The following is a 12,795-nucleotide window of genomic DNA, read 5'->3' on the forward strand; positions in this document are numbered from 1 at the left end:
TTCATATATATATATATATATATATATATATGGAGAGAGAGATCATTAATTGTTATAACTCTGAACATTGTTCTCTATATCAACATCTAATCTCTCTTTAAATCTTGCTGAATTCTTGGCTTCCGTGACATCTTGTGGCACTGAGTTCCTCAGTTTAATTATGCATTGAATTAAAAAGTTTTTTTTTCAATTTTGAATTTAGTACCTTCAGTTTTTTATTGAATGTCCCCTACTTTTGATGCTGTGAGGCAGGGCAATCTACCCTCTCTGTATCATCTGTTTTTATACTTTTATCCATGCCTCCTCTTTCAATCTCCCCTTTAAAGTAAAAATCCCCATTATTTTCAATTTCTCTTTGTAGGAAAGATTTTCCGTGTATCTCATCATTCTTGTAGCCTTTCTCTGAACCCGCTCTAAAGCTGTAATATCCTTCTGAGTGACCAGTACTGCCTGCACTATTCCTTATGAGGCTGTACCATTGATGTTTCACAGGATAGCCTGCCTGCCTGCCTTTCTTCAGGCATGTTTTTTCCTTTTTGCCATTGATAGAGCACGAGCTCCCGGACAGCTCTTCATGTTGTTGAATGGTAGTCGGTACTGTAGAAGGAATGCACTTAGCCATGATGGTGTTCCCAAATTTGTGCATAGTCTCCACCATGGTAGGGCAGAAACACTGCAGTCCAGCTTTTTTCTCCCTAGAGAGTAGCCAAACAGACAGTACTTACCACCTTGTTAGCCATTTCTCAAGGTAAAATCATTCCAACATCACCTCCATAAAGTGTCTAGACTGTAGTGACTCAAGTACCAAAGTCAATCCTATACTAGGGTCCTTTATACAAAAGCAGCTAGTGCTGATAACTAAACCTGCTACCTGTTCCTTCAACTTTCACCTTAGTTTGAAAAAAGTGTTTTTACTCTCAAATTGAAGAATAAAGTCATATAGGACAGTGTTTCTCAACCTTTTTGATACCAGGGACCAGTTTACTGCCTTCCTAAACTGTGTCAGGAAGATCTCAGGGAGCAGTGCCGGACCATGGACTGGTCGTTGAGAAGCCCTATCTAGGAGGATGTGGCATGAGGTTAGGTTTCCTTACTCATCTCCATTGCTGCCCACACTGAAAGCCTAAAATCTAACTCAATGTCATAACATATATTCAGAATATCAACTTAATGCATGTAAAATTAAATTATATTTGTTTTTCTCGATAGAAGGAATTGAACTGAATACATTTTTAAGGATATAAGATGAAGGAAAGAAGAACAGAGGGCTATAATTTACACACTTGTTGACTAGAAATTCTCTCATCTGGGGCGTGTTAATTTGCCCATTTAAATTCCTTTCTTCATAAATTTCTTCCCTTCCTCAGAAAAATTCACACACACACACCAAACCTATCTACTACTATTTGATTATTTTCTAAAACAGTGAGGCTTTCAACAAAGGTTTTACATCTTTAAGAAATCAAACAAATCCCAAATTGAATAAGAGAGAGAGCCACAGAGGGTTGTCTTCATACAAGCAGCCAGCTTTCCCAAGTGTCTCATCCTCTCCCCTCTGTCATCCTGAGGCAATGTGGCTGCATTTGTGTGTAGATTTATAGTTTATCTTTATCTATGGCTTCATCTGTAGGTAGCTATTATAGCTGCCTTGCCTGGATATTGTTTGGGTCTGATAGATCTGTCTGTAGTTCATCAAAGGGGAGCTGAGTGGCTAAAAGCCATTGGGTCCAGCTGAGGATGAAATACGAGCCATCAGCCTTGGTAATGGCTGTAAAATTTCATAATTACACGGCCTTTATTACATTGCATAATGATCCTGAAGCAGTATGGAACAATTAATTAAGATTTTCAACCATGGCTTTTTCAGAAATTAAAAGGTGCTAGTGGCTGAGAAATGGGGAAGTGTCTTGTCCTAAAAGCATTAGGGATGCTTAAGAAGTACTTCCTGAGTACTTAAAGAAAAAGAAAGAAAGAAGAAGAGGAAGATCAACTAGTTAGGCAACTAATATCAGGGTCATATTTCTGCACTTCACTATTAGGACTGACATTAAAATATATCTGTAAAACTCTTAGAAATAGACACTACCACCAAGGTTTTCTTTTTCGTTTTTATAAAAATTCCGTTTGTTTTCATTTTTTTAACCATTTGTCTTAATCATAGATGTTTAGCTCTGCACTTTAAATAAATGCATGCCATGACACAGGAGGGCTAGTTAGCTGCATACTGAGGTATACTGACCAAGGATTTTCTCTTATGTACTTTCTCATACCTGGGTGCGTTGAAATTCTTTCAAGATCTTTACAGTTTGACAGACATCCCCAAGGAAGACTTTTCTTTTAAAAACTGTTTTCATATTTGTTTCCTTTCTTTTTTTTTCTTTGTGAATGCAGTAGTAAGATATGTATATTTTTTTCATAATCTTGACCTCGGACCTGCTAAGGAGTAAATTGGATTTGGTAAGGTGCTTCAAGAGTAACTCAGTAGCTTCTGATGTAAATACTGAAGAACAGAAGAAAGAAAAAAGTATATATCTACCTTAAAAACCAAGGGAGAGAGAGATGTACACACAACCTGTTGTGATTAGTTTCTGGCAACAATTCCAAAGGCCAGCATATTGCAATCCAGATGAGTCAGTGTTCATTGTGCTAACTGTAATAAAATTAATGAAAAGATAGCAAACATAAACCCAGCATTCTTTGTGGTCAAAATTTTTGTGATATCATTTGACAGAAAGGAAGCTCCTTTTTACGAAGTGCCAATAGTTTAGCTTTTTTTCGTCAAACTATTGTGATTTATACAAAACTGTCAGATATTTGCCCACTTTGAGTATCATTGTTTTAAATTGACCAGTCATCGTGTCATGTCTTACCTTTCTAAATATTTCATGTGAGGCTAAAATGTCCCTTGGGCATCTGTAATAATAAACTTTCCACAGAAAATCTGGAAGGATTATGTGTTTCAAAGAGGAGCTGGCTGCTTGGAGTAAATTCTCTTGTTGAGTCATTTATTCCCTTAATAGGAATTTTCTGATCTGCTGTCATTCTTGTTCACACACTGGGTGTCACTGCCTCTAAAACACTTGTCATTCTTTAATGGAAACAAAATAGTCATTGCAGTCAGAGCCGCAATGTCATTCCACTACCCCTTGCTGCGTCGGCAATAGTGAAAATGACAGAGCGGCTCTCAGTAGGGGTAATTAAAATGTAAATATTGATATTTTATTATTTGAAATTACTTTCCAGTGCGGCATTTAATATCTCTCCATCTGTGCGGCTCTGTTTAGCGGTCACTTTAGTGCAGCTCTGGGATGCCAAGCAGCGGCTTGATCCCCGTTATGTCAAAATGCTTGTTGCTGCTTAATTTTGATATCTAATTAAGTGGAAAAGTACAGTCCACACTGTAATCCATGGCATCTTAACCAGCTGCTTGGGTATATTTAGAATTAATCTCCACTATGGAATCATCCTAATGTATGCAATTAAGAATCTGCCGATGGCTAATTAGGTGTATTAGAATCAGGCAGCTTTTTTCTTTCTTTATTATTTGGACTGTTGCAGACTTAAGACACTCTGCCTCCAGAGGTAGTCTTAATGGTACATACACACTTAGCTAGGACAAGTGAACCCTCTACATTCATTCAGTCTTCTTCTTTCTCTCCTCCCCTTCTGAATCCCCTGAGAGCAAATGCAAATATTATTTGAAATATTCAGTGTCACCATGACATTAAGGAAAGAAACTAGCCAGTAGAAGAAAGCAAAAAACCACTCTGGAAAAGATAGGAGGCAGAAAATGTATTACACAGTGCTCTGCTGTGACTTTTTTGTAAAGGGGCATGAGGGATACATTCACCAGAAATGATCACAGCCCTGATAAGTTTTTATTTTTGTAAACTGAATGGAGAGCTGTCACAGCACAGGCAGGCTTAATTTATGTACATTAATTGTGTTGTAAGCATAGCCATATCCGTATGCTAATACATTCCAACACTGGCTTCATATTAACCTGATTGGGCGATTCCTGGAAATTTGACTTTGCCAGATGGAAAGATGGAGGGAGCAGGGATTGCCACTGTTCTCAATGAAGAAATGACTGGTTGCTTTCCTAGAGAAGTGAAAACTGGACAGTAATGGTCTAGTACTGTTTGACCCAAAGAGCCCTTAAAGTAGACCCAGTAGAGTTTATCAATAAATTGTAGTTCACATAACACATACATGAAGCCCCCTCCTCTTCTGACATTTATAATCTGATTTTGAAAACAAATGAACAAGTAAATAAACAAATTAAAAACCCACTAAGAAAGTCAGAGAGGATACTTTTCATACCATCTTCTGTTCAGTCTACTGTGCCCAATCTTTGCAGCACATATGAAGTGCCAAGATCCCTAATTATTTTCAAATCCTGCGATGTCTGCAAATCTTTGTTAATCTAGGAAGGTTTAAGAAGCTTCAATTCTGAATGTTCTAGTTTTGTTGGCTGTCTGTTGAGTTTGGAACCATTGTGATGCTGAGGCAATACAAATGTCTCCAGGAGGTGACTTTTGTTGTTCTTGTTTTGTCATTTTCTTCAGGTTTTTTTTTCTTCACATTCTTTTTAAGAAAATTTAGGAATGGAGAGAGGGAGACTAAAACCCCTTTATATTTTCAGAGATTAAGCACCAGTCAGGCAGCAGCAGTGCTAGTTTTCTCCCACACTACCTTCTGCTAACTTTCCCCTAGAAGATCTATTTGTAGGGAGTCATAATTACTCAGTCTCCATGGTCATTCAACATGTGCTGAGGCTGTGAGCGAAGGTGCCCGCTCTGGTGCTGGTTTGTGTGTATCTGTTTTTTCATTTATATCAGAATGGCAGTGTCAGAGTTTCTGCAATCTTATTGGAAGTGTGTGAGTTACTCCCATTATCTGTGGCTGTGTGACATGATTCCTTGCACATTGTCGCACCAATGTGTACTTAAATAGTCCTTAATCAGTAGGACCTGTATGAATGTGCAGTTTAATTTGGGCTACTTAAAATCTGTATAAAATGTTTAGTTAAATTCTGATGGGAAGTGCATACACAGTAATGACTTTACCAAGTTAAACAATTTGGCCATTTTATGAGCTAAATTTTCAAAGAGGTTTTAACCCGGCTTCTAATTTTGCACCTGCATTTTGTATCTACAATCATTCATAGGCACAAATGATAGAATGTTGGTATCTACATGATTTATATGCAAAATGACATTTGCACCTGCAAATTCTTTGTAATATGCCTGAATTCTAGTACTTGCATCCACAACTGCCTGAGGGAAAATTAGTGTAAAATTAGAGATTGTGTTTGAAAATTTGGGCCTTTTTAAATAGTAGACTTGCCCAAAGCAAACTATCAGCATCATAAACATAGACCTACTCCTTTCTCTCTCGTGCAAATGCCTGAGTCTGAAGGTTAACAAGCTCAAGCTGTCTCAGACCATTTAGAGAAGCAAATTCCACTGAAATTTTTCTGCCCCTGGCCCATACCTGTTCATATCTAGGAACTGATATGGTAGTAAGAGCACATGAACTGATCTCAACAGCAGCAGCTTTACACAGATGAAGAGACACTCTTTGAGGTACCTGGGATCCAACCATGTTTAAAGATTGTGAGTTGAAGACCTGCACATTTTAACTTCATACAAATAAATCAGATTTTACGTTTTGGTGTAGTAAAAAACAATCATACCCAGGACTCTTTAAGTTAGTATTGCTCTCCTTCAGAAGACCTTCAACTGTAGTGGGCCACTTTGCATTACTAACCTGAATTTTAGAGCCCTTCCATTGGCTCTCAAAGTTAAATTCACCACAACAGAAGGGTAACACATACCATCCTGCATGTAGGAAGGAAAAATAATACCTTTCTTCTTTACAGTTATTTTTCCCTTATCCTCACAATAACCAATGATGAATCAAAATGTATGTGTTGGGCCTGATTCTTGTTTCACTTTATACTAGTATAAATCTGCCATAATCCTGTTTGAAATCTATGGTGTTCCAGCGGTGAAACCAGAGTAAGAGGAGAGAATGGGCCCATTAGATGTTTAAACCTGTTTTTTCTTAATTGTTTTGAGATCTGAATACTAGGATAGTATGCTGTGAAATGACAGGTGATGGAAGTAAAGAGTCCAATGCTGCAAGCTCCCTGTGTGTGAAACCCCCATTAATGGGAGTTCTATTCATGGAGGGCTTACCAAATCTGTTCCAAAGCAACTGTGGAAACTTGTTACATTGCTGAACGTTAGCAACAGAAAAGGCTAGTATGAAGTCAGATAAAAGGTCCCTTTCTGTGACACTTTCAAGTTGCTATTATGCTGTTAGTCATAAAGAAAAACTTGCAAGAACTAGTATTGTAAACTGGAAATAGCAAGAAACTAAAAGATATATAGATATAGACACATTTCTTTTCCTTTTGGGAATAAATCTGATTTAAACAACTAAATCCTTGTGAACTACAATAAGTTGCATGAGGAATGCAGCCTTCTGTGTGAAAAAAATTACAAACTTGAAGTGTTCCTCTTTAGAACGATTAAGTAAGCTTTGATAGAGAGTAGAGCACAAAACTGAAATATTTCTAACTGGCATTTAAATTACATTAACACCTTCTTGTACAGCCTGAGTGAAAGGTCACGGTAGACAAGCAGCATCTTCACTGTTTGTAAATGTCTAATTTGCTTCTTTTTAAATTGCTGTGAACCTCACTTACTTAGTCCTGCTGAATGAATCCAGTGTTGCAAATACTTCTGACAAGTGAATATTTGCTTAGTGAGAATCCATTGTTCTTAATGGATTGAGATGGACATGCAGTGTGAATGCATTTTTATTACCATGCCATCTATCTGCTGTTGTTTCAGTGAGATGAAAGTAGCAGTGTGATAAAAGCCCAGGGTTTCTCAATCTGCCATTTGGCACTTACCATCCTATCAGTTGGGTTTACTCAACAGTGTTTATGGTCAGCATTTTTCTGTGTTATAAAATAAATCTCTATATATGTATTATAAGAACCTACATATACAGACATAAAAATCTAGATGTATATTTAAATAAGAAATGGAAAAATGAACAGGCCTGGCCAAAAACAGTATTCGACTCTGTAGATGGCCAGGGGACTTCTTAGGGGACCCAAATTGGCCCTCAGACACCCTTTTTATAAAATCTACCTCTCTGGTGTCCTGCCACTATGGCCGAACTAGCAGATGGCAATAAGAACTCAGTGCAGACGGTATAGCTTTCAAACTGTGTGATGAGGTGGATGGTATTGTCAGACAAGGAACTGATTTTACAGATGCCAAAACCAGTTCTTCCCTTAGCACACCTATTTTCCCCACTGCATTAATGAGGGACAGGCTCAACAAATTTCTTAGGTTTGTGCAAAAGTCATGGGGCTAAACACAAGTGAGAGAAAACTTTGGTCTATAATGCTATAAACTTGTCCCTAAGCATAAAATATAACTCTGACATTTTCAAATTTGTCCAGAAAGCAAGGATAAAGTCTGTCTTACTTTATGCTAATGTGTTTGGTCTTGACTTACAGTTTTGGCATGTTTGCATTTTTAGCTTTGTTATCTGATATTTACCACATTAAAACTTTCAGTTGTTGTCAGACTCCATCTTGCTATGGCACCATGTACCATTGTTTGCCTTCAGTACCAAGGGTTTGTCTTGGAGACTTCCATGAAACAAACAGCTGTGACAGATATTTTCAACTTGAGGTACCAAAGAGAAACATGTACTCTTGGGATCCAAATTCAACCCTGGTGTTATGAGATTTAAGTCTTTGGAAGTCAGTGGAGTTGTACCAACTTCTACCAGGAGACAAATTGGGCACACAATCTACAAAATATAGTTGGGGATTACATAGTATTAGAGTGAAAGTACTGCAGCTGCATTTGGTGATCTGCTTAATGGCCAAAATGTTTATAGGTTTTGGTATTCCTCTGAATATAATGAGGTAAATTTGTGCTTTTAAAAATGGGATTAAATGAATTTGGGCTGGTATTATGCAATGCAGAAGCCGAGAATTCAGGAGAATATTTACCCTAAAGGAGAATATTATTAACACTCTCTGCTCTCCCAAGGGATTTCCACAATAAGAAGAAAACAGCTGTAAATTGGAGTCAGTTCTACCTAGGCACCTTTCACTAGCTGCCCTACTCATGTGTAGACAACCTTATGTACCTATGGCAGAAATTTTGCTGCTGGAGTCCTCTGCCAGGGTATACATCTGTGGGAGCCAAAGGGTGAATCTGGGCAAGTGTTAAATGTATGTGAAAAGGAGAGAGGACAATAGTCCTACAGTAACAAATCTAGAAACATATTAGGCCAGATTCTGATTTCAGAATGAAGTGGAGCTACTGCTGATTACACTGGTGCACCAGAGATAAAATTGTGGCCCAATTGTTGATTATCAACAATTGTCAAAAATTGTTGATTATTATCAAGCACACTAGATAAAGTACTCTACTTTGCAGGAAAATAGAGAGAGAAATAAGTCTAAGCATTTAAAACTTTGGTTTTGTTCTTTCAGCCAATGGTGAAGTGAGGAAATTGCACTGGAAACAACAGTATGCACAAAATGTTTAGAAGGAAGTTAATCTATCAGTTTGTGAATTTTTTTGGTATCCAATACAAAAAATAAATAAATCTTGGTTTATAAACAAATAATATTGATGTAACAAACCTAATTTAATGTGAAGAAAAAGAAACAAGTGTTCAAGAAGGATTAGCCCAGGTTAGGCATCAAATGATTAATGCTGAAAATAATATCAAGGATAACTGGAACCACTTTTTTTGAAAATAGTTCTCATAGTGCTACAGATCTTGCATTGGCACTTGACCATCTGCAGCTGCTTCACTCTATCTCCTAGTAAGTTAGTGTCTCTGAAGTCCATCTTAATGAAGTGTAGGAAAGGGTCTTCAGGAATATAAAAGATTTACCCTGCTTAGCATGGAGCTGTGTGCAATGTGAAATAGAAAGCAAATGATTCATGTGCTGATATTTGAAGAGAGCAATGGATTAAATAGCCCCTTTTAAAAGACTGCTAAATCTGTATGTAACCATGGCTTAGAACTCCTAATACTGTGGATAGTATAGTTCAGCTTCTTGTTAGCAGAAGTACACATAATAAAAATGCTAAGGCCTTTATTACCTATTTATTCCTCACTTCCTCTGAGCACTGGGTTTTTTGGTATGTGAAAGGAAAAATCAAGCATATGCTAAGTTGCTCAATCAGCCTTCTCTGGATGCACATTTAGTGATCTCAGTGAGTCATTATGGCATAATTACAGTTTGAGTGTGATATACTCCGTGTTGAAAAGTCTCTATTTTTACAGGGAGGAACATTACAATCCTCCCCCCAAAAAAAACTCTAACCAGAAAATCAATGCAATTGTTAGCTGATATTATGAGACACCCTGTAGATTTACAATGTTTGCAGTCAGCTATGTAAAAATGGCACTGAAAAGAATGCCTAGCAGGGGTTAAATTCATATGCCTGCACTGCAGCCTATTTCTGTCAACACTCAGCTCAGGAAATAAACATTTATACTTTCTGAAATGAAAGTGTATTTTTGAAGACTGGCCGTCAGATATTTTTTGCCCTTCACACTTTCAAATGCTTAGCCTTTTTTGTAAGTTGACTGTAAAGTGCATCAGTTTGCAAGGCAAAAAAAAAAAAAAAAAAAAATCTTGACAAGTGCCCATGGCATCATTGTCAAGCACATGAGTGTCTAGTAGGAGATGGCAGGAGGGTTGGCACAAAACATGCTTCCTTCAAGCTTATTACCTCAGGGGTACCTGACTCTTGAGAAGCTTTTCAATCCTTCCAAATGACGTTATTCCAAACTGTCATCTGGTTTATTTGGAGCACACTGTATTGCAGATAAACATGCTATTTAACTCTGCAGGTCAAGGTACAGAGTCATTCTGCTAGCAAATGCCGGAGATACATTAAATGGCACTGACTCGGGGAAGGAGATGAAGAGAGATCAAAGTTGTCACCAATATGCATGGAATTGTCCATGCTGGGAAGGCGGGAGGGAAAGTACTACAATATAAGTGCATTTTAAAAAGCCATAATACTGCTGAACATTTTAAACTATGACCTGTCAAACACCAGGGATTAAAGACCCATGCAACGCACAGCATAAAGTTCAGCAACACAACTGTAATGCAACATCTTTTATCCATTTAAAAAGAGCTCGCCGTTGTGAGCTAGAAGCCTGTAAATAGTCCAGGTGGCTGGAAATGTATTTTAGCCATAGTTTGGGAATTTCTTTTCAAAAATTACATTTTAAAATAGAAAATAGTCACTTGTCACAAAACAGGGTTGATTTAAAAATTTAATGTTTTTTCCTGATAGGACAAATTGTTATTTGGATTATTAGTTTAGCTTAGTTTTGCTAATGAAAACACTTCATATATCTATTTATTATGACTTGGGTTTGCTAATAACACTGGGGCTGTCACTACATCTAGATATTAGGTATAAGTAAAATATTTTTTCACCAAAATGTTCATATATTTGCAAACAGAAGGTCAAATTTTGGAACTTCTGCTCAAAGTTTGAAACCCTTTTTGTCCTGACTGACTCATTGAAAGCACTAGGAGCTGGAACGTAAGTAGAGAGTATTCATGTGAGTAGGACTTGTAGGATGAGGATCAAAGTTTGACAAGATACAAGGAATAGGGATCTCAAACAATTTTTAAAAGACCTCATCATGTAAGCACATATCCCTGCTTAACCCCTTCATTTACTGTGATACGCTGAATGTCCAGTGAAAGGACAATTGCATTGTACTATAATTGTGTTATATTCATCCAAATATTCTGACAAAAAACAAAAACACCACACCATAGGTTAGGTATTACATGATGCAACTTCATGTTCCCATGCAGTGTTGCCCTTAAGAGTTAAAATACGCTTTTACTGAGCAAGCTTTCAAGTGAAAGGGGAGGAAAGAGGAGGAAATGACCGTGCATATTTGCTTTATTGGTAAAGAGTAGAACATTAGGATTTATATTTGTCGGTTTCTTTATGATATAATCATTTGTGTTGATTTTTAAACATTTCCTGTGAAAAATCTTAGCATCTGAATTACATCTGTAGAAGATGCATTCTTCATAAGTACAGCACAGCACATCACAGGCAGTATCTTAATTTTTTTCACAGAGGTTGTGTGTGGTTTTCTTTATGACACACGATAAATGTGGTATTGAAACACTGTAATTTGTGAAAACTCTTGTGCAAAAGTAGATAAGTAAATAAAAGAAAGAAGTTGAGAGCTTTGAGAAAAATAGAAAGGAGATGAATTGCAAGTTAAACTTTTTTTAATCAAAACTAATTTTATTGCTTTTTGCTTAATTAAACTCCTCAGAAGTGTGTGAAACATTGTTATGGCTGAAAAATTGTTAATTTGTAAATCACAGGGACAAAAGAGCTCTACTGCAACTTTAAAGTTTCCATGCACGTAAATGTCAATAGAGTGCCTTCTCCATCATCAGCACTAAATTCACATTGATGCCTCTTTTCTTCTCTGTATTGATCCTTCCATGAGAACGTAGATTTGTATCTGTTAATTAATGCGTCCTGAAACAGCGTTTGTATTAATCAGGCAGATAAGAAAAATTGGATGCCTGCACCCTCATGACAACCATAAAAGTGCTGGCCCTGATAAAATCGTGGATGGACCTCAATAAAAAAGTTCCTCCTTCCACTCAATAAACTAATCATCCTGCTTTTAATTATTCGGCAGAAAGATGTGTGGAGATTGGAGAATGTGTAAATCTATTTACTAACAGCGGTGTCTGGAAGGGAGAATAGGGCTGTCACAGGACGGTGCTGCAGGCTACATTCTCTGTCCATCTGCTACTGCAGAAAAATTGTATCTTGAGAGAAAGGAAAGGAACAGAAACGTGGGAGCTAATTGAAAGCGCACATTCTTCCTTATGAATTTTAAATGATTATTTCTTCTCCCTTTCCCTTTTCTTTATTTTAATCACAGATGTGTTATTCTTCATTTTCACCTCTTCAAGGTTCTTATTAGTTTTCTCAGTTTTCATTGGATTTCTTTTGAAAGCAGGGAACTACAGTTCTACCACAGGGCACAAAAGACAGTATAAGAAAATGAAAACAAGTGAGAGAGAGAGAAAGCAGCCAGTTTTGTGTTTCAGTTTTTATGGATGCATACTGCGTTAGATGCGTTAATAAAAATATGTAATAGGTTCATTGCTAATTTGCAGTGGATGCTTATGTAAATTTGCTAGTTTATGTTATATTCTGACTGGAATGTAATTCCAGACTTTCAAAACAGGAGGGACATGCATTTAAGTACAATTGAACATCAAAAAACCCCTGTTCTTGCAGCAGGAACCCTGTCAAAGAACATGTAAGCAGCTCCATAAACAACTACATGAAAGCTTCAGACATGTCTTAAGACCCCCGTAAGAAAAGCTTGACTAATCCCCTTTGATGATTTTATTAAGTACTTATGGTTGATGGTGCCAACTGGCAAACTACTACATTTCACCAAGAGGCCAGAAAATCACATCCTCTCCCATATTGTTCTATAGCTCCTAATGTGATTGGGGATATTAGTAATTTGATATAATAAATTAACAACTATTGTAAACAAGAGCCTGAAAAGGTAAAACAGTAAAGATGTTTGCCCTTAGTGATCCTATTAGAAAAGAGAGCAGAAAAAAAGGAAAGCAAAACTTAAATTCATTAAGAGACATTATTAAATTTTCTCTCTCCCTCTCAAAAATGATGGTGTGATTACTATTCA

The 12,795-nt window shown here is 37.0% G+C and overlaps 1 protein-coding gene across 10 annotated transcripts in view; it reads left to right on the forward strand.

The window, feature by feature from the left end:
• Window positions 1-12,795, forward strand: part of ESRRG (estrogen related receptor gamma) — a 467,657-nt gene that overhangs the window by 437,105 nt on the left and 17,757 nt on the right. The gene's annotated exons all lie outside the window — the stretch shown is intronic.

The sequence above is a fragment of the Emydura macquarii genome, unplaced genomic scaffold, assembly GCF_026122565.2.
Source record: "Emydura macquarii macquarii isolate MOO-44397 ecotype Brisbane River unplaced genomic scaffold, CSIRO-AGI_Emac_v2 contig_2676, whole genome shotgun sequence".
Classification (NCBI taxonomy): domain Eukaryota; kingdom Metazoa; phylum Chordata; order Testudines; family Chelidae; genus Emydura; species Emydura macquarii.